Below are 26,961 nucleotides of genomic sequence, written 5' to 3'. Positions count from 1 at the left end.
CCTAGGTGAGCAGACCTGTCCGGAGGGCGTCCGCGCTTGGGTCGCTTTCCTTTGCCCCCTGCCCTGGTGCTGTTCGTTGACACACATTTTTCTGCTCTTGGGAAACCTATTATACAGTTGTTCACCTACTGTTTGATGGTGGTGTTGGCTCTCATTTGTTTGAGGGAGAAGGGAGCAACTTCTACCGTTTTCGAGAGAGAATCTGAGTTTCCCCTTACTAGGCTGCAGCTAAGCAGGTGCCGAGAGGTCAGAAGGGAGGAGGCTCAGTGTTGGCTCATCACTATGTCCTCAGCTGACTTCCCAAAGTCCATAGGTTGCCTTTAGTCAGATGACGTGTGTGGAAGACTTTTTTTGTGGTCAGGAAGACCCTGCCGGCAGCCCCCTTCACACCTCCCCCCAAAAAGGTCAAACCTGAACTTAAAAACAAAAACCTACCTTTAAACTTTCTTGAATAAATTCGCCTTGCCAAAAACTTTTAAAAATCCATAAAAAGATACCAGTATGAAAATTTAATTTGCAAATAGGTTACCAACTTAAAATAGACAGTATTCACTTTTTTTTTAAAGAGGAAATGGTATGTGTCTTTATCAGACTATTAGGTTTCCTAACCTTTAGGTCTCCTAAACCTCCTAGTTAGGTTGTAGTACACAGAAGCAACCAAACTGCAGTGTAATTATTTAATTACAATAACTTCCAGGTGCTGAGGTTGAACCTCCTGAGAGAACCCCAAGTGCTCTTTGATTTGTGAGTGTCAAGGTGACTTCCTTTTACTCCTGGTTTCCTAGTCAACAGCTTCACCCTTGAAGGAATGTGAAATGACAGCCAATCCCGCAAGTGACTGGGCCTCTGTGATTTAACAATATTCGTCCTAGCATGTCTGATGTTACTCTTAGTTCAGGTAATGAGGGGGACAGAGTTGTCTCTGAGTGTTCGTTGAGTCATGATACCTACTATCCATTTACTACATGTTAGAATTAAATTTTGTATTATGTGAAACTTGTTCTTTTTTTCTTAATTTGGAAAAGTGTCCCAGCACGTTCAGCTTAGCGTGAAGATTCGCATGTTGAGAATGATTTCATTTGACTAGTTGTTAAGATTTGCTTTATAATAACCATTGTCCTCCCCACTGCTGCTTCATTCTTCTGAAGCCTGGGAATGAAAAGGGTTCTATTGAATATCACTGAAATAGGATATCAGGTCTTCTAAGCTGTTTTTTTTTTTTTTTTTAAGAGAATTTGTTTTTTAAAGCAGTTTTAGGTTCACAGCAGAACTGAGAGTAACTGCAGAGAGTTCCCAATATACCCCCTGCCCCCATTCATGCATAGCCTCCCCCATTATCAACATCTCCCACTAGAGTGAGACGCTTGATACATAGATGAAGCTACATTGAGACGTATCATCCAAAGACCATAGTTTAGAGCTCACTGTTGGTGTCATACGTTCTGTGGATTTAGCCAATATGTGTAACAACGTGTATCTGCCATTATAATACCATCACGTATGATCCTATATCGTATGATCACTAGCCTAAAAATCCTCTGTGATCTTCCTAGTCATTCCTACTGCCTGCCTAACCCTTGGCAACCACTGATATTTTCACTGTGTCCACATTTTTCTTCCAGAATGTCAAATAGCTGGAATCAGTCTGAAGCCTTTGCAGATTGGCTTCTTGCAATTAATATTATGCATTTAGGTTTCCTCCTTGTCTTTTCATGGCTTGATTAACTTTTTTTTTTTTAAGCACTGAATAATATTACTTTATGGCTCTAGATTTTTTTTAGACTGTGTGGGTATTTTCCTGTAAGTGGCTTGAAGTTTGTGATTTTTTGTTTTATTTTCTGGTGCGGAAGGTTGGAAATATTTAATATGTGAAAGATTCTTGTTTGAGCCGAAATTTTTATTTATAAACAAGTTTTTGTAATTTATGAATCTATTTTGATGGTATCTGAATATTTTTATTTTCTTTTTGATTTTTTTAACTGCCCATAAAAATAGCCTATTTAATCTAATCTCTGATGTTCATGTAGTGTCTCCCAAGTTGAATTTCCAATTTTTTTTTCTCTTTTAGACTTAAAAAAAAAATAAAAGTCTCTTTTTTTCTCTTTTTTTTTTTTCTCTTTAAAGCATCCTTCTAGCATACTCTGGTATTATCAGAAGCAAATGTATGCTGTCTCTGTCCTGTTACCCCAGACTCAATGGCATGGTTTCCAGTGCCTTCTATATAGCGTGTCGCCTCTGCTTTCTTGACTCAGGGCGTACTGCTTGTTCTGCAAACGTTACAAACCCATGACCACTCATGAGGAATTTGGGAGGCCCAATTATAGTGTAGGGTTTCTTTAATGAATTGTCAAGTGTATTCTAATTTCTGTCATCTCTGTTTTCATATTGCTGCCTTTTCTTTTATTGCTTTTGCCCACTTGCATTCTATTTCTCATCTATATTTTCTAAACTTCCTATGTACCTTTATTATGACAGGTTTTTACAAGGTGTTTAAACTTATGTCTTTGGCAGACATAACAACGTATTTTTTCCTTTTCTGGATTATTAACATTGATCTTAAATAAAATTGGTCCTGTCTACAGTCACTGAATCTGTCTGCTAAGTTCTTATCAGTGCTGTTCATTTAGAAATTGAACAAAGGGAAATAATAAGCTCCCTGTTCTATGACTTCCTCTTATTTAGGATTCTGCTCAATTGCAACAGAATTTAAATTCACTTCTTCAATGCTGTTGTGAACGCGTGTAAAGGAAATGAATAAAAATGAGTTGTCAGAGCTTCAACCTTGACCTTTCCTTTTGCCTTTTGGCCCTTAAGCCTTGATATGGGTCACGTGATTCTCCTTGGTTCTTTCCAGACTCTGTATCTTTGAACTTCATCTCCTGCTTCTTCAGTTTCAGGGTTCCTTTAATTCTGTGTTGTGTTTGTTTCATCCTGTGGCCATTTTCAGGTATTTCTACAATGTCTACTTCTTGGTCAACAGTATCTGTCAGAGACATCATCAGCTGCAAAGCTTGTATTTCACTTGTCTTTCCAGCTCCACACAGGTGACTCAGATCTTCCTCTGCCCATCTCTGATGGAGACTAAATTCTTTACTGTCAAGTAGCATATTCCCTTTGATGATCTCTCAGGTAGGAAGATTTGAGAGCATATTCAAACCATCCTTTTTTTCTTCTGTCATATTTTTTTCAGCATTTTTACACTTACCCCTCAGATCTATTGCAGATTATAATCAAGAATTCTTCAGGCTTCCACCTAAGAACTTAAGCTATGCAGATTGATGGGCCTGGATTTGAACCCTACACTGTATCACTTTGGATGCGTTATTGGATTAGTTAAGATTAGCTGCCAGTTACAGAGACCACAAAGAACAATGGCTTAATTAAACAAAGCAATGTTTGTTTCTCTTTCACGTTAAAGAAAAGTTTGCAGAGACAGTCTAGAGCTGGTATTATGATTTTGCAAATCTTTTCAGACCTATGCTGGTTCCTTTTAGAACCTCAGACATCAAATCAGACCCTCAATCTTGTGATCCAAAGGGGAGCTTAGGCCATCACATTTAGGTTCCAAGTTTAGAAAGGAAGACGGAAGGAAGGAAAGAAGACAGGGGGGGAAAGCAAGAGACCAGAGTCTCTTAAGGAAATTTCCTGGAGGCTGTCATACACTTTTTATTATATCTCATTGACCAGACTTTGAGTAATATGACCTCATCTAGCTTTTCACTTTCATGCATTGGAGAAGGAAATGGCAACCCACTCCAGTGTTCTTGCCTGGAGAATCCCAGGGACAGCAGAGCCTGGTGGGCTGCCGTCTATGGGGTCGCACAGAGTCGGACACAACTGGAGCGACTTAGCAGCAGCAGCTAGGATAGAGACTAGGGAATATTGTCCTTACTTGAGACAATCTTAAGCCCAGCTAAAACATGGGAGTTTTGCATCCTTAGTAAGATAGAGGGAAAGAAATATTGGAGTAGTCAAACACCACTGTTATTCTACACCTCTTTTTTTCTTGACTTGTTACCCATCTCACAGGAGTCTTAAGATTAAAAGAAATATTAATGTGAAAGCATATAATACAGTATCTGGTGTAAAACAAGCTTTCAGTAAATGTTAGTTCATATTCCTCCTTACTCCTTTTTCATAAATTATCGCATTTCTCTGCTACCACATCATTGGTATCCAAATCCCATTTTAAATACTGGCCCCAATTGATAGTACTAGACTATAGTCAGGTTCCTTATCATGGGAGAAAGTAACACATTATGACTCAATGTCAGCATCTACTTCTTAGCTTAAAGGGTGGCCAAGATTTAAGATATAGCTCTTGGAATCAAATATAGCTAGATATAAATCCTGGCTCTGTCACTTACTCAGTATGTAACCTCAGCCTCTTGCACCTTCAGTTTCCTCATCTGGAAACCTGCGGTAAGATTCAGATATGAGAAGTATGGAAAAATTGTATTTAGAGTGCCTAAGAAATTGTGTGATTAAGTGCTAGCTTTTCTTTTAAAATTTGGCCCAATCTAGGTGAACCTTTCAGAAAATGACCTTTTATTCCATTAAAAAGAAGTTTTAAAATTGGTCATCTCCATACATATCTAAACCCACTCCAGTGTTCTTGCCTGGAGAATCCCAGGGATGGGGGAGCCTGGTGGGCTGCTGTCTATGGGGTCACACAGAGTCGGACACGACTGAAGCGACTTAGCAGTAGCAGCAGCATACATATCTAAATGAGTGTTGTTAAATTTTTAGTCAGACTTTTTGAGAATTGTCCCCAAAATCGGTTTAAACCTTGAATAGCTACAAAGTCTTTACTTTTTTAAAAAAACGAAAACCAGAATAGCTCAGCCTTAACCGTCTTCAGCCTTGATTTAAATGATTTTGGCAGATCCACTCTCAGAAGCAGAATCATTCCCACCAGTGAGTATATGTCATAGTATTTTTTTTTCAGCATGTTTGTTAAGCACCTACTGTGTACCAGATATAACTATGCCAGGTTCTAGGGACACAGCAGTAAGCAAAAATGTACATGGTCCCTGCCACCATGGGGGTTGCAAGGTACTAGGGGAGACAGGAGAATCAATCCCTGCAAATAAATGAAAAAAATTGCCACTTAACATGATCAGGAAGGAGATGTACAGGTGCTGTGAAAGTATGTGCAATTATCTTATGGTCAGAAGTTGAATGGTATCTTTAGGAAAAAGTCGGCCAGTGCTTGGAAGCAAAGAGGTGTTGTGGGAGTGTGGTTTGAAATGAGCTCTGTCATGAGATGAGCATGGTCCGAGCACAGATCAGTGTCCCACAGGTTTCCAGCACCATACCAAAGAAGGCATATCATTTGGAGCCATCATTAAAATACATGTACATAATATATAACTTCTCCATGTGAGTCTCTGGAAGGGACTACATAATTCAGGAATAATTTAATTCTTTTATAATTTATTTATGCTTTAGTGACAAGCTTTAAATTCAGATACCTTTTTAATTTTTGATACACCAAGCAGATACATCTGAGAAAATAGCCAGTAAAATAGGGTCTTTTGAGAGGGTCAGAGGATTGATCTGCATCACCCTTAGTGAGTGGAACTTGAAGACCTTTGGCTGGACAGGTTGACAGACGAATAGGTAACCCACAAAGCAGCAGTGGATGATGACCACAGGTGGGGAGGCAAAGGCAGTGTTTTCTGGAGAGTGGGCTGCATTAGTGAGCTTGGGATGGCCCATCTCAGGGCCCACAGGCCGCGCAGCATCCCATCTCTCCAAGGCTTTCGGGCTTGCATAGGTAGGACCCAGCTTAGCACCTTGACAATGGTATACCATTTTTCCTTGTCCTTTCCAGCTGAGCTCATGGGGGCATCCTTTGGGAGAAGTGTTGCATCTCTCATCCCTTTGAGGGCCTTGGAGAGTGTCTGGGAGGCTCTGCTCTCACGTAACGTGTTAAGGCATGACTGAGCCTGCGTGGCAGAGCTGCCTGCCATTGGACTTCAGGTTGTGTCTTGCTCTGAGCAGATAACATTTATGATGAATTTCGTCCATCTAAAAACTTTAAAGTTCATCTCTCTAGGCAAAACTGAGTTTGTTCTTGGCCCCTGATTCAATGCCCAGATAGGCAACTGAGCCAGTGACTTGTCTTTGAAAAGTGTGTGTGAGTCATGATGCAGTTTCTAGATGTGCAGTGCTGTGCTTGGTGGGCAGGTTCCCAGAGAATTTATGCTCTGCTAGCACTGCCCTAAGGGGCCGCAAGCCTTTTAACTTCACCCTCCCAGGAATGCCTTTGGAGCTGGGACTTCCTCTGGCTAACCACTAGCCTGGTAGTTGGAATTCCTCCCTCAGGACATGCCAGCCTTTTTACTACACCAGGGACTTCTCCATTGCCTGGACCCCCTTCCCTTATGAGTCTGTGTAACTGCTTCCTTTTCAATGAATAGTTGGCTTCAGTGATCTCAGGGATCCTTTCCCTGATCACCTCGGATAAAATACATCTGCCTGCCCTCACTGTAGTCTTTCAGGCTTTGGTTTATTGTTTGCTGGCTTGTCCCTACCAGAATATAAGTTCTGTGAAAGCAAGGATCTTGTCTCCCTAGTATACCTGCTCTTAAGCCTGGTATGTAGTAAAACTCCCCAGACTGCTACATGTGGTTTGGGGCAAAAAAATTAGCCCTTTGAACGTAAAATGGGGATAATAGCATCTGTGCTACCTGCCTCACAGAACAATGAGGAGCTGGAGTTAATATATACCAAAGATACTCTCCCCACTCCAAACTTGCTGTTCATCTTTAGATTTCATATTTTTGCAAACAGCAATACCATTTACCCAATTATATAGCCCTAAATACTTAGAACTCATTCTGGGCTTCTCTTTGCTTTGTTCCCTGTTAAACTGCTCTATAAATTCTGGTAACCAGTTTGTCCAGAGGCCGCATCCTTCAGGTCCCTCCCGTCAGCACCCTTCCTTCACAGCTTCTTGACTGCCTTGAGTCTTTTCCAGGCCCGCTGCTTATTGCCTGCAACCAGTAGTTCAGTTTGTAGTCTTTCCAGTCTTCTACCCACCTCCCCCCTCAATTCGTTGTCCACACAAGAGGAAAATAATGATTATGAAAGGTAAATTTCATACCACCATTGCCTGGTTTAATAATCCTTTAATGACTTACTTTGTCAAAGCATCAAGTCCAAGTGCCTTGGAGAGCCATATAGTATAGTCTTCCTCTGCCTGCTTCTTCAGGTCTCCAGTTTCACCTTTGACCCCTCATCATTTCTAAATCACGAACGCGTGCACTGTGGGTACAGCATGCAGTCACAGCCCATGCACCGGGCATCCTAAACTGTTTGCAGTGCAAGGAGGAAGGTAGGAGGTAGCCAGACGGCTCCACTCCATGCCCCACCCCCTTTTTTTCACCTTTTCTCTATCTGTGGTGGTCATATCCCCTTGTCACTTGCTCATGTTTCAGGAGTCAGTTCAAGCATACTTTTTCTGGAAGACCATTCCAGACCCTTCCCTCTGCCTACCACTTCCAAGAGATCCTCATTCCCTTCTCTGTGCTACCTCCGAGCCTTGTACACTTCCTATAAAGATTATTTTGTTCATCCTCTGATTGAGCTTCCTGAGCCAGGCATTATACATGGCATGTAAATTGATATCTGGGAAAGAATTAGGCAATAAAACTCAGTATACTTATTATCTAGTCCAGGGCTTTGTTACAATAACATTCTTCTGACTGGTATTTGAAAATTTGAAAGATCTCCTTGAAGGTTAGAAGTAGGAAGAAGAATTATCATGTATATGCTGTTAGTAGGTATCAATTGAATGACCGAAATATTTTGTCAGTGAGCTAGTGTTTACTGAACATTTATTGTGTTCAGAGTTCTGGATTTGGCCATTTGCAGGACAGGCTTGAGTCAGCTCTTGGAACTTTTCTAAATTAACTCTGGCTTTACCATTCTATCAGAAGTCAGAATTTTAGATGGTCAGCACAAGTTCCCGGTTTACAGGCAGTTTAGAACAAAGTATCTGAATGTTTTTCATCTAATACCCCCTGAAAGGATTTTGAAACACTATCTCCCTCTTCATGTGTTTTAAAAGTTTATTCTAAATTTTTTAATAGTTGTAATAGATGGTACCTGTGATATATAAATATTGATTTAGAAAGACATTTTTTCTAATGTACCCAGTGTAAGTTAAATACTAGAATGATTTTTTATCTACCATGCCATCCATTTAAAAAACACAAAAACAAGCTTGTTTAGAAAAGCTGGAAATTTTACATAGTTACTCCCCATGTAACACTTATGTTTGAAAATCTTTCATTGAATTCCTTATCATACTCTTGTAACACACATATACATACAACATATTTTTTGAAGTTCTTGTGACTATAAGGCTCTAAATGTTACATAAAATTTCATTTGGATTGAGTTTTTATGATTTTGACTAATACACAGTTGACCAGAACAAGTATATTAGAATTTTGATAAATAATTATTAAGCATAGGTAAAATATTATGGGAAATAACTTCTTGATGAGATGCCTGGGACTTAAAAAATATTCATGCATAAGTAAGTATTTCATATTGCTAAGATAAGATAGGCTTCATAATCAAGTTTTCTTTTTAAATGTAAATGCTTAAGACACTTTCCCATATGTATATGAAAATGAAGGCAGTATAATTCCACTCTATTTTTTAAACTTCTGAGGTGTATGCCAAAATTGCTTAGTAATTGATCACAAAAATGATTTTCCATGTTCTGCTGTCTGACTTAGTTATATCTCCCTCCAGTGTTGTTTGAAGCAGAGAAATGGATACTTTTCCTTAACTCCCAAAAGGATGTTTCAGTCTTCAAAGTCATTTACTTTCTTAACATCTATAACCCTACAGTTATCTCAAATGACCCTCAACTTGGGGCCTGGAGATTTTTACTCCCCAAGGTGCAGTGTACCATAAGCAGACTCCTGAGAAATGAAAGGTTTGCCTTTCTTATGGAGTGTGGGGAGAGGATGACTATGAAAAGGGAAAGAGGGAGATGACCAGAAGTAACCAATTGGACATCAGGTGTTCTGAAATAGACACTTTATTATTTTTTTTTTTGATAGAGCGTAATCATAAAGCAATTTTATTTGCCTGATCAGACTCACTTGGTGGGCTAATTCCTTCTCTCCCTTAGACACAATCTCTGGTAGACCTAGAGTTTTTTCCACTTGTTCATAGATAATCAGAGTCTTCCAGTTACCCTTGGTCACACACATATGCATACATACACAAAAACCAGTTTTACTACAGGGATTAAAAAATCCATTCTTGTGTAATAATGAGAACTCTAAACTTGAAGTTAAACTGTCTTTTCTCCCATTGGGCCTCTAATTGGGCCTGCAATTAGAAAGGCAAATCCGCCCCCAGTTCCCACACGGGAGTTTTTTTTTTAGGGAAGGTGGGGGCCAGGAAAGGACTTCTTCAGCAGAACTGTCTTGACCTGAGATGGCACCCTCTGGGTTTAGGGGGTGTTGAAACTGACTCTCAATGGTCCTGGGAGATCTTCAAAACTCTCAGTGGGCCTGCTGTTGTTGCTGCTGGTAAGTTGCTTCAGTCATGTCCGACTCTGTGCGACCCTAGAGACGGCAACCCACCAGGCTCCCCCGTCCCTGGGATTCTCCAGGCAAGAACACTGGAGTGGGTTGCCATTTCCTTCTCTGATACTTTATTTTTTGGCTATGCTGCGAGGCATGCTCAGGCTCTTTGTTCCCCGAACAGAGATTGAACCTGTGCCTCCTGCAGTGGAAGCACAGAGTCTTCACCACTGGGCAGTCAGGGAAGTCCCAGAAGCAGATACTTTTAGACAGCAGTTAATTGGTGATCTGAAAGTAGATTCTACCAGATTACCCCTTCTTCTGAAAACAAAAGGCCCTCCAAATCCCATACCTCACTTTGTAGATCAATTGATTGGGTGCTGAAGAAAACTTTTCCCTGTCAAGTTAGCTACCAACTTTAAGGGAAAATGCCCCTAATAAGCCAATATAAAATTTTCTTCTTGGTGGACAGGAATATTCAATAGGGAAAGAACATAGAGTGAATCACTGTTTTAAAAAGACTTGATGGAAGCTAATTTGATACCATAGTAATGGAATTAAAATTATCCATTTTAGTAAGCATACTCAAACTCTCCTAGAATATTTAGAAATACTTGTTTATACCCATTGTTAGACTAGATACAGATAGAATGTTGGTAAAGATCAACAGATGCTTGACTGACAGTCACATAGGTCAGTAGGTGACTGATTTCCAATTAGTCCCATTGAAAAAAAATTTTTTTTGCAGCGTTTTATCAGGAATACTAGGGTTTTGTTTTTTTTTTTTCCCAATGAGGAGGTTATGAATTACATGCCAAAAGGTTTGGTCCCAAGCTAGGTTTAGGAAATTTTTTTTCTTTGCAGATTAATGCATTCTGAAGGGAGAGGAGTTGAGCCTGGCCATCATCCCATTGATTAAGAAGTCTTTCCTGGGGTCCTCTTGATCCTAGATGCTCTCGACACCATGTATGTAAAGACACTGTTCAGAGGTCCACTGTGCCCTTGCCTTCTCCCACCAGTTTGTAGCAAATCTCTCCCAAAACACTTACAGAGCCCCCACTGCATTACTATATTTTTTGATGTTTCTTCTAAAATACTAAAGCATTTATGCTCACATTTATTCTCCTGATGACTTGTGGAAGACAGGTCAAGTATTATTCCCATGATGCAAATATGCATACTGGGTTTATAAGGGGATATGTGGCTTGTCTCCGCACACTCCACATGTTAGCTGCAGATCTGGTACCTGATAAAGCAACTTTTTTAATGTATATTGGCTGCTTCCTTTTCCCAGAATCATTTTATAGAAGGCTCTAAAGATTGGAAAACTTGCTGTAAAGTGGTCATATAAAAATTAAGATAAATATGCTCACAAATGCTTAGTAGAATACATTGTTCTTAGCAATGAAGAAAAAAGATGTATTTGAATTTTGAATCTGCTTTTCTTCATTTTATGGATTAAAAAAAATTATTCAGTATTTTTGGGGGCACTTAATATTTGCCAGGAATCACCTCAGCCCTGGGGATAAATCCAGCAATGAAGAAAACATAAAAAATGTTTCTTTGCATGGAGTATACATCCTAGAGGAGGGAAGATAGAAAATACGCAAATCTGACATACAGTATTGATCTTAACGAGTATCTCTTTTTAACTTTTTTATATTGTAGGTATCCTTGAGGGTCTTTCCCAGAATAATACAACACATATGCATAACGTTTTAACGTGCCTTGAAATCATCCTTACAACACTTCAAGTTCATTATTTCTGTTCTCAGTTTTTCTTTTTACTGATAAGACAGTAAGGTTGAAAAAAGCAAAGTGAAAATCATCCAGTGTCACAACTAGTTGGCTTCCCTGGTGGCTTAGCATTAAAGAATCTGCCTGCAGTGCAGGAGATGCAAGAGACTTGAGTTTGATCCCTGAAGAAGATCCCCTGGAGGAGGAAATGGCAACCCACTCCAGGATTTTTGCCTGGGAAATCCCATGACAGAGGAGCCTAGCAAGCTACAATCCTTGGGGTCACAAAGAGTCAGACACAACTAAGTGACTGAACAACAACAAAGTTGCTAGATTGTTAAACTCTTTCAATTTAGTCCATGAGGTGTCTCCTGCTTTATGTCTGTGTGTGTGTGTGTGTGTGTGTGTGTGTGTGTGTGTGTGTACTGCTTTTATTTATGTAGAAAACCTCCCCAAGTAGCTTATATGGCTTAACGTAGCTCCTTTTCCCATTTCCTGACCCATAACAACATAAATAATATCCCAAGTATTCCAAATGTCTTAGAAATTTTTCAATGAGGAGAACTCAGGCTGGTAGCAGAAAAGGAAAAAACAAAACAAAAATGGAGATCTTGGAGTGGAAAGATTTTCTTACAGACCTGATAGGGACTGGCAGTGCCTTTGAAGGTCTGTGGACAGACACCAGAGGGATTGGTGGTGGGAAAGGCCTTGTCCCAGTTTCAACAGGCACCCTCACCAACCCACCCAGTGATTTCCCCTTTGGACATTTTATACAAAAACTTCGAAGATAAACTTGTCAGTTTCAGGAAAATATTCATTGTGTCAACTTATCTTCCCAGCCACACTTCCGTCACAGATGTCTCAACTTTTAGTACTATGAAATAACCAAAAATTTTAAGTAGTAATCGGAATGAGTGTGTAATTTTGAAAATTGGATGCTGTGTAAAGGTTTTGATTTGCATGCAAGATTTTCTAATAAAATACATCTGGCTTTTAAAACCTTCAAAACTTACCAACTCCACCTCCTACAAAACACTGATAGTTACTGGAATTTTAGGCTGCTTTCTATTGTTGCTGTCTTAAAGACAAAGAAAACCTACTTTTTTCCATTAGAAGTTCCCCTTAATGTTATGTTGATAGAAGAATTCTATCCTCTTCTCTCTTAACCAGTGAAAAGCCCTTTCTTCCATATTCCCCATCCCCACCTCCATTTCTGGGTGTTTGTAGCCTACTTTTCCATCTGTGTGCCTTGTTACTATGGTGATGGGCACCATAGAAATGGAGAACAAAGCGGATGTAATAAGCATCTCCTACATGGTTCACAGTGCTAAAAAGGGATCTAGGTTTTTTTCAGGCTTGTTCTTTATTGGTGGTAGAACTGGACCAACCCAACTGGGAGGGGGCACTGGGGTTATGAGCTGATTCAGGCCCTGCTTTTCCCATTGTTCTCCTCTTCCCCAGACCTTTCTTTACCCAGAGTCATTAAGGTGAGCAAAGAGTAATGGGGGCTTGTAGGGGGGATGTGGTACAGAAATTAATGCCATAGAGTCACCGCACTGCAAAAGGCAAATCTACTGACACATATTACATATGGGAGGGACTCATGAACTGGTTTTAAGGTTTACCAGTCATCAGTCCTATTACCTGAGTTAGCAGTGTTCAGCTTTACCTCACATTAGAGATTTGCCAGCCTAGGTTTTCCTGCCTTCAAGATGCTTAGCCTGTATTAGACATTTTTTAAAAAAGGAATACAGATTTATCTTAATTACTGATAGCTTGCAGTATTTGGTCCCATCTGTTTGAATTTTTTAAAATGAGGTTAAACTAATGTGTACTTATTTTGCTTGTTTTAGAATTACAATTAAATATTTTCCCTGCATTGTGGAAACTAGTATTTTCCATAAAATCTGGGAGAAGGTGCCCACAGGTATTTACTTTTATTTTTAATTGGAGGATGATTGCTTTCCAGTGTGTGTTGGTTTCTTCCATACAACAGTGTGAATCAGCTGTAAGTATACATGTATCCCCTCCCTCTTGGGCTTCCCTTTAAACCTTCTGCATACATGATCATTCTTTAATACATCTTCATGTATCAGATTCTTGGACACCCATAATGAAATACCCAAAGATTAAATAAAATATTCCAGTTAATCAGTTCCATCTTCTGGACAGTTATTTCTAAATTTTTTAAAATTATGTTTTAAGTTTTACATTGCTCATATTTTATGTCTCTGTTTTATGTACAAGGGAAATAATTTAGCACAGTCCTTTAGTATATAAAGTCATAGGACATGAATCAAATTTAGAGCTAACAAAGATGAACATTCTGTTTTTCTGTTGCATTGTAGCATGAAGGCCAGAAGTTCTTTTTGACTGTAAATTCTTGCTTCTTTGGTCACATGGCTCCTTTCTTTTTGCCTGATGAAATAGTATTTTGCCAATTTTATCTGCTATAATGGCTCTTATACTGATGTGAAAATAAGCTCGCAATCAACCTCACACTTTGTGTTTTAAGTATAGGCCCAGTGTAGCCCTCCCTGCCAAAGTCAGCTCTTCCCCTTTGTGTCGTGAGCAGAAGACTGAGAGCACCAGAGACTAGAGTGGGAGCTGGAACTTTGAAAATCATAGCTTCTGCTATAGCAAAGTTATATGTTAAAGCCTGACCCTTAAGGTGATGGTGCTGGGGAGACGGGTGAGAGGTAATTAAGTCCCAGGAGTAGAACCTTCAAGAATGGGGGTTGTGCCTTTATGAAAGAGACTCAGGAGAATTTCATTGCCCCTCCCACCATGTGTGGACACAGAAGCAGTCCTTCTGTGAACCAGCAACTGAGCTCTCTCTAGACACTGACTCTTCTGGCACTTGATATTGGACTCCTTAGCTTCTAGAACTGTGAGAAATAAATGTTTATTGATTAAGCCTCCCAATCTTTGGGATAGCAGCCCAGATGGATTAAGACAGCTTCAAAACCTGAGTGTCTTCTGACTAGAAATGAGAGAAGACTTGGGAGAAGTAGTGTGGGTTCTGTGGGAAGAATAATGACTCTCTTTGCAGAGGAGAGGTCTGTGGAAACCAGGTAATCCCTCCACGCAGGATAGCGCCTTGTTTCCCAGAAGGCTTGAAAACTGTGGGCTTGTTGGATTTTCCAGGAGTTTCTCCCTTCATGGGCAGTTGTTCTCTGATGCCTCCTGGGAGGAGGGAGTATCCATTGCATTTGATATTATCATCAGTGAGAAGGTAGAAAGTAGGCCAGCTAAACTATTTCTATTTTTACAATCAAGCTGGCATTCTGAGACACTGTGTCACTTGGCTCCCAGTTAAGGAAGATGTTAGGCAGGATAAGAGTTCACTCTCCTTAGTCATTTTGCTGGCCTCTACTGCTCCACTCATGACTGAAGGAAGAGGTGAATGAATGAATGCATGTTTACTGCTGGTCATTTTATTGAGTTGTCAGTCAGTCAGTTCAGTCGCTTAGTCATGTCCGACTCTTTGCGACCCCATGGAGTGCAGCACGCCAGGCCTCCCTGTCCATCACCAACTCCCGGAGCTTGCTTAAACTCATGTCCATCGAGTCAGTGATGCCATCCAACCATCTCATTCTTTGTCACCCCCTTCTCCTCCTGCCTTCAATCTTTCCCAGAATCAGGGTCTTTTCCAATAAATCAGTTCTTCCCATCAGGTCGCCAAAGTATTAGAGTTTCAGCTTCAGCATCAGTCCTTCCAATGAATATTCGGACTGATTTCCTTTAGGATGGACTGGTTGGATCTACTTGCTGTCCAAGGGACTCTCAAGAGCCTTCTCCAATACCACAGTTCAAAAGCATCAAATCTTCGGCACTCAGCTTTCTTTATAATCCAACTTTCACATCCATACATGACTACTGGAAAAGCCATAGCTTTAACTAGACAGACCTTTGTCAGCAAAGTAATGTCTCTGCTTTTTAAGATGCTGTCTAGGTTAATGCTGAGCTACTTTTTATTCCCCTCAAATGTCTCTTTGAAGATTATGCACATTCTGGCTAGTCTTCTGAGTTTGCCTGTTGTGCTGACATAGATAAATTCCATAACTGTCTCAGTTGCCCCATGTGTAAAGTGGAGATAGCCTCATGGCGTTGTTGGGAGCATGAATAAGTTCATTGATATGAAAGGCTTAGTAGAATATGTAACATATGATTATCTTCGATGAGCATCAGCTTCCATGACTGAGTGTTACAGTATGTGTAGTGAATTTGACTACTTCAGCCTCACATCAGCTACTTATATAAGGGCTTCACAGAACACTGGGCTTGTTTTGTCTTATCTACCTAGGAGGAACTATTAGGGCCAGTCCCATTTCATTTGTCTTTTGATGATTTATAGTAAGTTGTTTCACCTAACTAGGCTTTAGATGAACTTTTTTCTGGTTATTTTTAGTTTCAAATTACTTAAGCCTTGAAGATTAGGCTTTTGGATAGTTATTGATTGTATAGGAACACTACAAAGAATTTGTCTGTACAAAAAACACTACAGTGTTAGAAGAAATTATAGCTGTCCCAGGAGGAGATTGGAAAAGCCTGAAGTCTTTGTTTTAGCCTGAGATTTGTTCAATCTTCACATTCTCTGAAATTCAACCTTGAATTATTCAGCAAATGAACAGGTAAAAAAATTATGCTGCTTCACATTTTTAATGCATATTTTTTGTGATATGTAAACCTTAACTTTGAAAAGTCTTTCATGCTAATTGATCAGCATGGGTAACATACTGATGAAAGCCACGTAAGTCTAGATGGTATAAAATCCCCATTGCTATTTGTTAGAAGCCTTGGAACTCCTTTGTTTCTTGTCTTGTGCATGAAGGTGACTGAATCAGTGACTGGTAGTTTCCTTAAAGCGTCTAGATAAGAGAAAGTTTATTCTAACAATATCTCATTTTTGAAAAATGATTTTTTGTTTGTTTGTTTTCTTCAGTCTCTATCAATGTGTGTGTGAACAGAGAATGAGTTGTAAGAATGCAGAGAGTTACCTGGTATGTGCAGTAGAGGATGATGAGAGGGGAAAGGGAATAGAGGAAGGAAACCATTCTGTAGTTCTCCCTTTTGATTCTGTGTTTTTCCTTTCAAGTGAAGTCCTTGGAGATGTTACACATGGTGCAGTCTTACAAAAAAAAAATTCTTTCTGAAAACATTTTGTTTCTTAACGAGATTTATTTTGGTGCTTTGTTGTTATTGTGCTGGGAATTTTGAAATGTTCTCTGTGTATTTGTGTGATTTTTGACCTAATAATCTCATTTGGGTTTACCACGCTTAGCAGCTGTTGTTTTTACCAACTATTGCTAAATTGTGTTAATGTTCAAAGTTGAAAAACCTTGTTTTCTACATTGGCCTAAATTATCCAGAGTTTTATAAAATTTAAGCCTTTTCCTCATTCCTTGTACTTTTCATTTAGTTGCAAGAAAGCTTATAATATTAATATTCTAATGGAACAGCATTTTTTGAATAAAGCTATCTATCCTCTTTTTTACTGGAGGAGGGAGAGACCTTGATTCTATTGTAATTTAAGTAGTGTTTAGTGTAATATGATAAGTGTTTGCAGTTTGATAGTAATGATTATTCTCTGGCAAAGCAAAAGGAAAATTTGAGAAGTCAAAGGCTTTGAAAATGTCCTAGGAGACAATAAACTCAGAATTATAGCCATTTTATTGGACAATTATGCAATTTTATTTGAAAGAGGGCATCAAATGTTGAATTTTGACTTTTCATTTAATTAAAGTAACAAGAATTTTTCCTAAATAGCTGCCATCTTGCTTCCCTTGCAGTTTAAAAGTTCCCTTGTTTTTAGAGATCCTTCAGTGTGTCTGTTTTAATTATAAAGCAGTGGCAGGGGGTTGGGTTTTTTTGTTTGGTTGGTTGTTTTTGTCTTGTTTTTTGTTTCTTTTATGGCTGTGCTGCTCAGCATGGGGGATCCTAGCTCCTCGACCAGGGATTAAACCCATGCCCCCTGCAATGGAAGGATGGAGTCTTAACCACTGTACTGGCAGGTCCCAAGGCAGTGGTTTTTGCAACTAGACTCTAGGTACGCTTTTAAATTCCCCCAGGGGTTAACTTTGTTAGTTCTGAATCTCATCTGACTTCTATTTTTCACATTCCCATTTCCCCTGTTGAGAGCAAACTCTTCTCATATATTCGAGATCTAAAGCAATAGTTGTCCTTGTTATCAAGTCAGATGGCCAGGTAATGATGTGTATCAACAACATGCTTTGTAATTACAAAGCCATCTTTGCATATATAATTGCATTTGATTCTGAGAGTTCCAGGTGGCTCAGAGGTAAAGAATCCGCCTGCCAATGCAGGAAACACAGGAGATGCGGGTTTGATCCCTGGATCGGGAAGATCCCCTGGAGAAGGAAATAGGAACCCACTCCAGTATTCTTGCCTGAGAAATCCCATGGACAGAGGAGCCTGGCGGGCTACAGTCCTTGGGGTTGCAGAGTCAGACATGACTGAGCATGTACGTATGCATGTCTGACAGTCTAGTGAGGAAAAGAGAGAGAAAATGGCTATAGTTAATTCCTATTTTATGGGAAAACCTCAAGAAGTCGCTCAATATGCCCCAGAATAACATACAAACAGTAGGACCAGAACAAGAACTAGTTCTTTTAGCTCGGTGTCTAGTGTTCTTTCTGGCTTATCATACTTTGTGGGCACACCCTGTTCTATGCCTTGAGATGTTTGCCATACAAGTAATTGAGTCAATATGCTGTGTGAGATTGGTGTACTAAATTTTTATAAACTTTCTAAAACCAGGTTGTTACTTAGTTTGCTTCCTACTGAGCATCATCATTTCCCTGTCAGTGCAGAGCAGTTTCCTGCTTTGCAAGCTAATGACATCGTGAGTGTACAGCTTAGGAGGTCAGGAACAACAGGACGATAATAAGAGAGGCGCCCAAGGAGACATATAACTAGGTGACAGGTTCAGTGGAGAAACAGTGTAGGAAGAGAGACCCAAGCGAGCCTCGTCAGATGAGATAGAATTTGGAAAGGGGAAGGGAGTAGAAGGGAAATATCTGACTGGAGATGTACAGGACAGAACTGAAATACTGTATATTTCAGTATACAGTACTGGAATATTTGTGGGTGAAATAATGTCCAGGATTTGCTTCAAAATTAATCCTGAGCATGGGTGTGATAAGAGTTTGTTAATTGTTGAAACTAAGTGGAAGGGTACATGGGACTTCCTTGTACTCTTACTTGTACTTTTGTATGTATTAGGGATTTTTCATAATAAAAAGCTTAAAATATAACAATGGTACATTTTGGACAATGAGTCGGCTGCCTATTTGGAATTAAGGGCATGTTCAGAGGCGCAGTGGGAGATGATGTTGGAAAGACAGTGTGGGAACAGAGTTGGTGCTGGGAGGAGTTGATGAAGTCTGGGTCCTTCTGAAGTCCAGACTCTCTGGAGTCCTGATGAAGGCCAGGACTCATCATGTTCTAATCAAGTCTCTGCCGAAGTCCAGACTCTCTGGAGTCTGGGTGATACTGGTAGACACCGCTTCATTTTCTGGACTTGAGTTTCACTTGACTGTGAACGTAAAGGTAGAGTTGTAGTACAGCCTGCCTCTTCATCAAGGATGACAGCAGCCCCACTTGGGGGTTTATTTGGCCCCATCACATCTGACATGCCATATTCCACTCGGGAACACACATTTTAAAAGGGCTTTTACAAACAGTCGATGGTTGTGTGACAGAAGGTGTCACGTCTTAGGAATCTTTCTTGTAGAACATTTCATCAATTTATGGTTGTCTACCTGAAAAGGACTTATTTTTCCACCTGCCAAGTTCCTCCTCTGCTCTTTTTAAAACTCTCTGCCCTATGTGCCTGAGAATGGGCAGTAAAAGCGAAATAAAAACACTGCTCTTGTTGTTTAGTCACTCAGTTGTGTCCAACTCTTTTGTGGCACATGTGCCTGACAGCCCATAATTTCACTTCCTGGAAGCAGCCTTTAACAGCAGACTGAGTTACATACAGCAGCACTGAAGCCTATAGAAAGCCAGACACCTTGGTGTAGCTTTCTAAAGCAGAGTTCCCTCTTCCTTCCTACTTAATGTGTTTCTCTGTTGCTAAGGGAAAAGAGGTGAGAGAGAAATTTGATAGTTGGTACTATGAAGGAATTATTAATTATTTGGTTGTGATTCGGTGGTACGATGGAGTTGACAAGAGTTAATTATTGTATTTTCAGGAATTCTGCAAGCCAGTTGTTAAACACAGCCTTCAAAAAATTACACAAACTTAAAGTGTTAAAGTAACACTCAAAACTTATCACTTCCTATTTATTTTTCTATAATTTGCTATTATCTGTGCTCTCAAGGTTATTTATAAGTGTATAAACTACTTAAGGTTATTTACATGTAATGTATATGTAAAGTTCAAACTACCATACAGTTGTACTCATATCAGCAAGGTCTGCTCAAAATCCTCTAAGCTAGGCTTCAATAGTACCTGAACCGAGAACTTCCAGATGTATAAGCTGGATTTACAAAAGGCAGGGGAACCAGAAATCAAATTGCCAACATCCACTGGATCACAGAAAAAGCAAGAGAATTCTAGAAAAACATTTACTTCTGCTCCATTAACTATGCTAAAGCCTTTGACTTGTGTGGATCACAACAAACTGTTGAAAATTCTTTTAAGAGATGGGAATATCAGATCACCTTACCTGTCTCCTGAGAAACCCATGTACAGGTCAAGAAGCAACAGATAGAACTGAACATGTAACAATAGACTGGTTCAAAATTCGGAAAGGAGTGTGTCAAGGCTGTATAATGTCTCCCTGTTTATTAACTTACATGCAGAGTACATAATGTACAATGCTGGGCTGGATGCAGGACAAGCTGGAATCAGGATTGCTGGGAGAAATATTAATAACCTCAGATATAGAGATGACACCACCCTTATGGCAGAAAGTGAAGAAGAACTAAAGAGCCTCTTGATGAAGGTGAAAGAGGAGAGTGAAAAAGCTGGCTTAAAACTCAGATTCAAAAAACTAAGATCATGGCATCAGATCCCATCACTTCATGACATATAGATGGGGAAACAGTGGAAACAGTGACAAACTTTATTTTCTTGGTCTCCAAAATCACTGTGGACAGTGACTGCAGCCATGAAATTAAAAGATGCTTACTATTTGGAAGAAAAGCTATGACCAACCTAGACAGCATATTAAAAAGAGAGACATTACTTTGCCAACAGAGGTCCATCTAGTCAAAGCTGTGGTTTTTCCAGTAGTCATGTATGGATTGTGAGAGTTGGACTGTGAAGAAAGCTGAGCACCGAAGAATTGATGCTTTTGAACTGTGGTGTTAGAGAAGACTCTTGAGAGTCCCTTGGACTGCAAGAAGATCAAATAAGTTTACCCTAAAGGAAATCAACCCTGAATGTTCATTGGATGGACTGAGGCTGAAGCTGAAGCTCCAATACTTTGGCCACCTGATGGAAAGATCTGACTCATAAAGACCCTGATGCTGGGAAAGATTGAAGACAGGAGGAGAAGGGGACGACAGAGGACATAATGGTTGGATGGCATCATCAACTCAATGGACATGAGTTTGAGCAAACTCCGGGAGATGGTGAAGGATAGGGAAGCCTGGAATCCTGCAGTTCATGGGGTCGCAAAGAGTCGGACCCAACTGAGCAACTGAACAACAGCATATATAATGTATCTGCATAGTGTAAGTACCATATATATGCTGTACATTTCTTTTCAACCCCATTGAAATTGGCAAGGACTACCGTCCTCCCCTGGCTAGAGAACTGGTTGTTAAATACACTCTTGGGTATGATTATGATGTTGTGGTTATGTTTTTAAAAAATTCTTTACCTGTTGGAGATGACTGAAATAAGTCCAATAAAGGATTAAATCTAGAATTTGTTTCAAATAATCCCATTGGAGTGGGTATCATGTTTGTTGTGTCAGAGTAATGGACACACAGGCTTTATTTTACTACTGCTCTCTACCTTTGTGTATGTTTCAAATTTTCCATAATAAAATGTTAATAATTAAGGAATATGCTAAGTCGCTTCAGTTGTGTCCAACTTTTTGCACCCTATGGACTGTAGCTCACCAGGCTTCTCTGTCCATGGGATTCCCCAGGCAAGAATACTGGAGTGGGTTGCCATGCTCTTCCAAGGGATCTTCCTGACTCAGGGATCAAACTCACATCTCTTGTCTCCTGCATTGGTATGCGAGTTCTTTACCACTAGCTCCACCTGGGAAGCCCAATTTAGGAATATTACAATATAAATAAGTGGCCTATACCTAGTAGATGGTCTGGTACCTGTCTATTCCTCAAACTTTGGTGCATCAAACATTGAAAAAATATGATTCTCTAATTTTAGAGCCCTTTCTTGTAACTGGTTGATGTAGATCATTGAAATAAATGTCTGTTTCTTATTAAATAACATCAAGAAATCACTATGCACAGTTTACCATACCTGTAAGTATAAAGGAACCCAACAGAGACCTCTCTATGACACTGAAGAGCTCTCCCTTCACAGTGGGATGAAAATGTACTTGTTGGATTTCAATCCTGTTTGCAGAAGCAGTTGAACAGATAGGGGAAAATGAATCACATTATCGCTCAGAGGACTACTTTGGGCTATATGACAGCTGTGTACCCTCTGGATTTATTTTCAGTCTAACTGATTTGAGTCATTGCTCGAGAAAGCAGTGCTGTCAAGCGCATTGTCTTCTCTGCAGTTGATGAGCCTTTCTAAACATTGCCTTGCTGATAAAATTGATGTGTTTAGAATTGCTGGCCTATGAATTAAATTAGGCCAAATCCAATGACTTAAAACACATAGCCTAGGTTATGTGCTGACTGTATCTCACAAAGAGTGCACAAGCACAATATTTTTTCTAACGTATATCTAGACAGCAACTGGATAATTTGTAGCTTAGAATACATCTCTCTTTTTTCTAAGTTTGAAGTCCTTTTTAATTTCATTCACTGTATGCATCTGGAGACTGGTGGTAGTTTTCTTCTTTTCTTTGATTGTATAATAATTCCTACTTACCAAATGCAGTTGACCAGAGAAAAAAATTTATGTACAATAAGGAATGCAAGTGATCACTGTGATTATCCCATCAAGCAGAGTGGTGAGGAAATTATTAGGTTTTATGTGTGGGGGACAGGGAAGGGCAATAAGAACCTTTAGGGGAAAGTAGTCTATAATATTTATCTTGTAACATTAAATTATGTGAGTTTCTAGGCTGTGTAAGAAATACAGGCTTAGACCATCCTCTAGATTTAACCACACACACCAAAAAAAAAATTAAAATGTCAAGCAGTGAAAAATAACAGATGTTAAACTCAGGTACCCTGGGGTCAGATTACCAAAAGGAGGTCTAGGTTGAAGCAGATGCTGAAAACAGGAACTGAGGTCAGGAAACAAGAAGTCAGAGTAGGAGGGTAGAAGAATCATAACTCCTTGTAAGACAGAGCTTGGCAGAGGAATCACCTGGAGAATCGGTGAAGGTGTAACACTTGGCTACCATTTCTCCCACGTTCATTTTTTTGTACCAGTAACCTTCAATGCCCTACAGAATCTCATGATGATATAGGTCCTAAAAGAATTTCTTTGGAGTATATAAATAGAAATCATGGTTCAAGATGAAGTTAGAATATGGAAATTGAGTCATGATTGCTAAGGAAAAACACATGTCAAGTTTGTGAAGTACAGTAATCACAGGACTGTGATATATTCACTCAGCAGTTATTTACTGAGCTCCTATTATCTGGGTTAAAAGCGACAGAAAGATATGTCATTGAACTTTACAGATAAAAGCTCTGTGCTCTTGAAGCCTACTGTGCCTGGTGGATAGACATAGAAAGTAGACAAAATAATTATGTAGTACATTAAACAGAGATAAATTACACAGAGAAGAACAAAACAGGAAGTATTCTTCAGAATTGGATTCCCCAAGGGTACATATCCCAATTCTATGAAAGCTAGCAAAGGGAAGATTGATATTTATAAATATACAAAACATACCACATCTGAAATTCCTTCCTGTTTCTATTAATTCTGTTGATAAGCTAAATATATTCACTATTTCTGCAACCAACCAGTAAATTTACAGCACAAAATGAAGTTTAAGTAGTGCGAGAGAGAGCAGCTTTTTTACACCGAAGTATACAATGAAACGCAGCAGCATACAATGAAATGGAGAAGGCAATGGCACTCCACTCCAGTACTCTTGCCTGGAAAATCCCATGGATGGAGGAGCCTGCTAGGCTGCAGTCAATGGGGTAACTAAGAGTCGGACACGACTGAGCAACTTCACTTTCACTTTTCACTTTCATACATAATCACGATGGTGTGATCACTGACCTAGAGCCAGACATCCTGGAATGTGAAGTCAAGTGGGCCTTAGAAAGCATCACTACAAACAAAGCTAGTGGAGGTGATAGAATTCCAGTTGGGCTATTCCAAATTCTGAAAGATGATGCTGTGAAAGTGCTGTGCTCAATATGCCAGCAAATTTGGAAAACTCAGCAGTGGCCACAGGACTGGAAAAGGGCAGTTTTCATTCCAATCCCAAAGAAAGGCAATGCCAAAGAATGCTCAAACTCACTGCACTCATCTCACACGCTAGTAATGCTCAAAATTCTCCAAGTCAGGCTTCAGCAATATGTGAACCGTGAACTTCCTGATGTTCAAGCTGGTTTTAGAAAAGGAAGAGGAACAAGAGATCAAATTGCCAACATCTGCTGGATCATGGAAAAAGCAGGAGAGTTCCAGAAAAAATCTATTTCTGCTTTATTGACTATGCCAAAGCCTTTGACTGTGTGGATCACAATAAACTGTGGAAAATTCTGAAAGAGATGGGAATACCAGACCACCTGATCTGCCTCTTGAGAAATTTGTATGCAGGTCAGGAAGCAACAGTTAGAACTGAACATGGAACAACAGACTGGTTCCAAATAGGAAAAGGAGTACATCAAGGCTGTATACTGTCACCCTGTTTATTTAACTTCTATGCAAAGTACATCATGAGAAATGCTGGACTGGAAGAAACACAAGCTGGAATCAAGATTGCTGGGAGAAATATCAATAACCTCAGATATGCAGATGACACCACCCTTATGGCAGAAAGTGAAGAGGAACTCAAAAGCCTCTTGATGAAAGTGAAAGTGGAGAGTGAAAAAGTTGGCTTAAAGCTCAACATTCAGAAAATGAAGATCATGGCATCCAGTCCCATCACTTCATGGGAAATAGATGGGGAAACAGTGGAAACAGTGTCAGACTTTATTTTTCTGGGCTCCAAAATCACTGCAGGTGGTGACTGCAGCCATGAAATTAAGACACTACTCCTTGGAAGGAAAGTTATGACCAACCTAGATAGCATATTCAAAAGCAGAGACATTACTTTGCCAACAAAGGTCCGTCTAGTCAAGGTTATGGTTTATCCTGTGGTCATGTTTGGATGTGAGAGTTGGACTGTGAAGAAGGCTGAGCGCCGAAGAATTGATGCCTTTGAACTGTGGTGTTGGAGAAGACTCGAGTCCCTTGGACTGCAAGGAGATCCAACCAGTCCATTCTGAAGGAGATCAGCCTTGGGATTTCTTTGGAAGGAATGATGCTAAAGCTGAAACTCCAGTACTTTGGCCAGCTCATGTGAAGAGTTGACTCATTGGAAAAGACTCTGATGCTGGGAGGGATTGGGGGCAAGAGGAGAAGGGGACGACAGAGGATGAGATGGCTGGATGGCATCACTGACTCAATGGATGTGAGTCTGAGTGAACTCCGGGAGTTGGTGATGGACAGGGAGGCCTGGCGTGCTGCGATTCATGGGGTTGCAAAGAGTCGGACACAACTGAGCGACTGATCTGATCTGATCTCATCCAGTACTCTTGCCTGGAGAATCCCAGGGACAGGGGAGCCTAGTGGGCTGCCGTCTATGGGGTCGCACAGAGTCGGACACGACTGAAGTGACTTAACAGCAGCAGCATACAATGAAAAATCTGCCCTTACACATTTTGTTAGAGAGTTGTCCATTCATGATCAAGAAGGCAGTGAGCACCTGCAATGGGAGACTGGAAGTTCATATTTAAAGTCTTTCAATCCCGTTTACCTCCATTTGGGCAGACAAGTAAAAGCCACCTTAAGAGACGTGTATGTGTGTGTGTTTTTTATAATATACAAACTTTATATTTTAGTCAACTTGATTGCCTTCATAAAAAATTAAATTGCCTCATCTTTAAATAGAAATATTCACAAAGGAAAGTATTAAGTGAACTACTTTTTATAGGCGATAGACTCAGTCTACATTTAGTTTTTTATTTTAAATAACTTATTTTTACCAAATTACCAAGTGTGAGCCTTTGTCTTAAATAACTTATTTTTTTCCAAATTACCAAGCGCAAGCCTTTGAATCCAACATTGGCCAGAGTCAGTGGCAAAAACAGTCTAACAACTCATTCATATGTTCTCTTCTCCACAGGGCTCCAGTTTATTTCCTACTGCCTACTAAACCTCACCACCTAAAAGGTACTGCAGACTCAGTATTTTTAAAAAACTGTTCTCCACTGACCAATATTCACCATTGACCCTGGGTCCAAAACAAGGGTGGGCACTTGTCCTTGAGTCCTTGGCTCTCCTTAACATCAGGTTTGCCACTAGTCCTGATTAGTACTGAGTAGCCCTAGGATCGGAGAAGGCAATGGCACCCCACTCCATTACTCTTGCCTGGAAAATCTCATGGATGGAGGAGCCTGGTAGGCTGCAGTCCATGGGGTCGCTAAGAGTCAGACACGACTGAGCGACTTAACTTTCACTTTTCACTTTCATGCATTGGAGAAGGAAATGGCAACCCACTCCAGAATCCCAGGGATGGGGGAGCCTGGTGGGCTGCCGTCTATGGGGTCGCACAGAGTTGGACATGACTGAAGCAACTTAGCAGCAGCAGCAGCAGCCGCCCTAGGATCCATGCCCATAAACTATTTAGCAAAGTACCTGCTTGAAAGAGTAATGGTACTTTAAAGTATTTGCTTTTATTCCCCTTTTTCTCACACTCAGTCACATCTTACTTCAAACCTTCTCTTTTGTTTTTATCCCTTGGACTATTGATCTGGTCTCATACATTTCCCCCTTCTAATGAATCCCCCATGCTACCAAAGCCTCAAATACTACATTTCTAAATTTGAAATTTAACACTGACCAGATCATTTCACTTCCTTGTATAAAAACCTTCATGGTTCCATAGCATGGTACCCAAGTCTCTTTATGATCTGAACCTAAGTGGCCTTTTCACCCCACCTTCTTCAACTTTCCCACAGGGTTCATTCCCAAGAGCAATACTCAGTCAAAACTTAGCCTAGCCAAACCCCTAATAAAGAAATAAAAACTCTATTATGTTAGCAAATTATCCTTAATCAAAGTGAAAGCAAAATTCACCAGATTGCTCATTGGCCTTCCAATGAATAATTGAATATTAACTCACACTTCATGATAAAGCCTTTCACCCAACTTCATTCCTATTTCCTTTCCTCATATCTCCCATCAGCCAACACTGGTCAAGTTTTTTTCTGTTCAGATCAGATCAGATCAGTCGCTCAGTCGTGTCCGACTCTTTGCGACCCCATGAATCGCAGCACGCCAGGCTTCCCTGTCCATCACCAACTCCCGGAG

The 26,961-nt window shown here is 40.0% G+C and overlaps 1 protein-coding gene across 9 annotated transcripts in view; it reads left to right on the top strand.

Annotated features, from left to right (window-relative positions):
• Positions 1–26,961, top strand: part of LRRC8B (leucine rich repeat containing 8 VRAC subunit B) — a 77,587-nt gene that overhangs the window by 489 nt on the left and 50,137 nt on the right. For 3 of the 9 annotated variants that reach the window (XM_059885096.1, XM_059885094.1, XM_059885093.1), the window contains exon 2: positions 25,775–25,821. The exons of 4 other annotated variants lie outside the window; for them this stretch is intronic. The gene's annotated coding sequence lies outside the window, so the exon portion shown is untranslated. Of the gene's footprint in view, positions 1–10,421; positions 10,524–25,774; positions 25,822–26,961 lie in introns of all 9 variants that reach the window. 2 more of the 9 variants (XM_059885097.1, XM_059885095.1) reach the window with 1 other exon arrangement.

This window comes from Bos taurus, chromosome 3 (assembly GCF_002263795.3).
Source record: "Bos taurus isolate L1 Dominette 01449 registration number 42190680 breed Hereford chromosome 3, ARS-UCD2.0, whole genome shotgun sequence".
In the NCBI taxonomy this organism is placed as follows: Eukaryota; Metazoa; Chordata; class Mammalia; order Artiodactyla; family Bovidae; genus Bos; species Bos taurus.
This window is presented reverse-complemented; position numbering and strand designations above follow the sequence as displayed.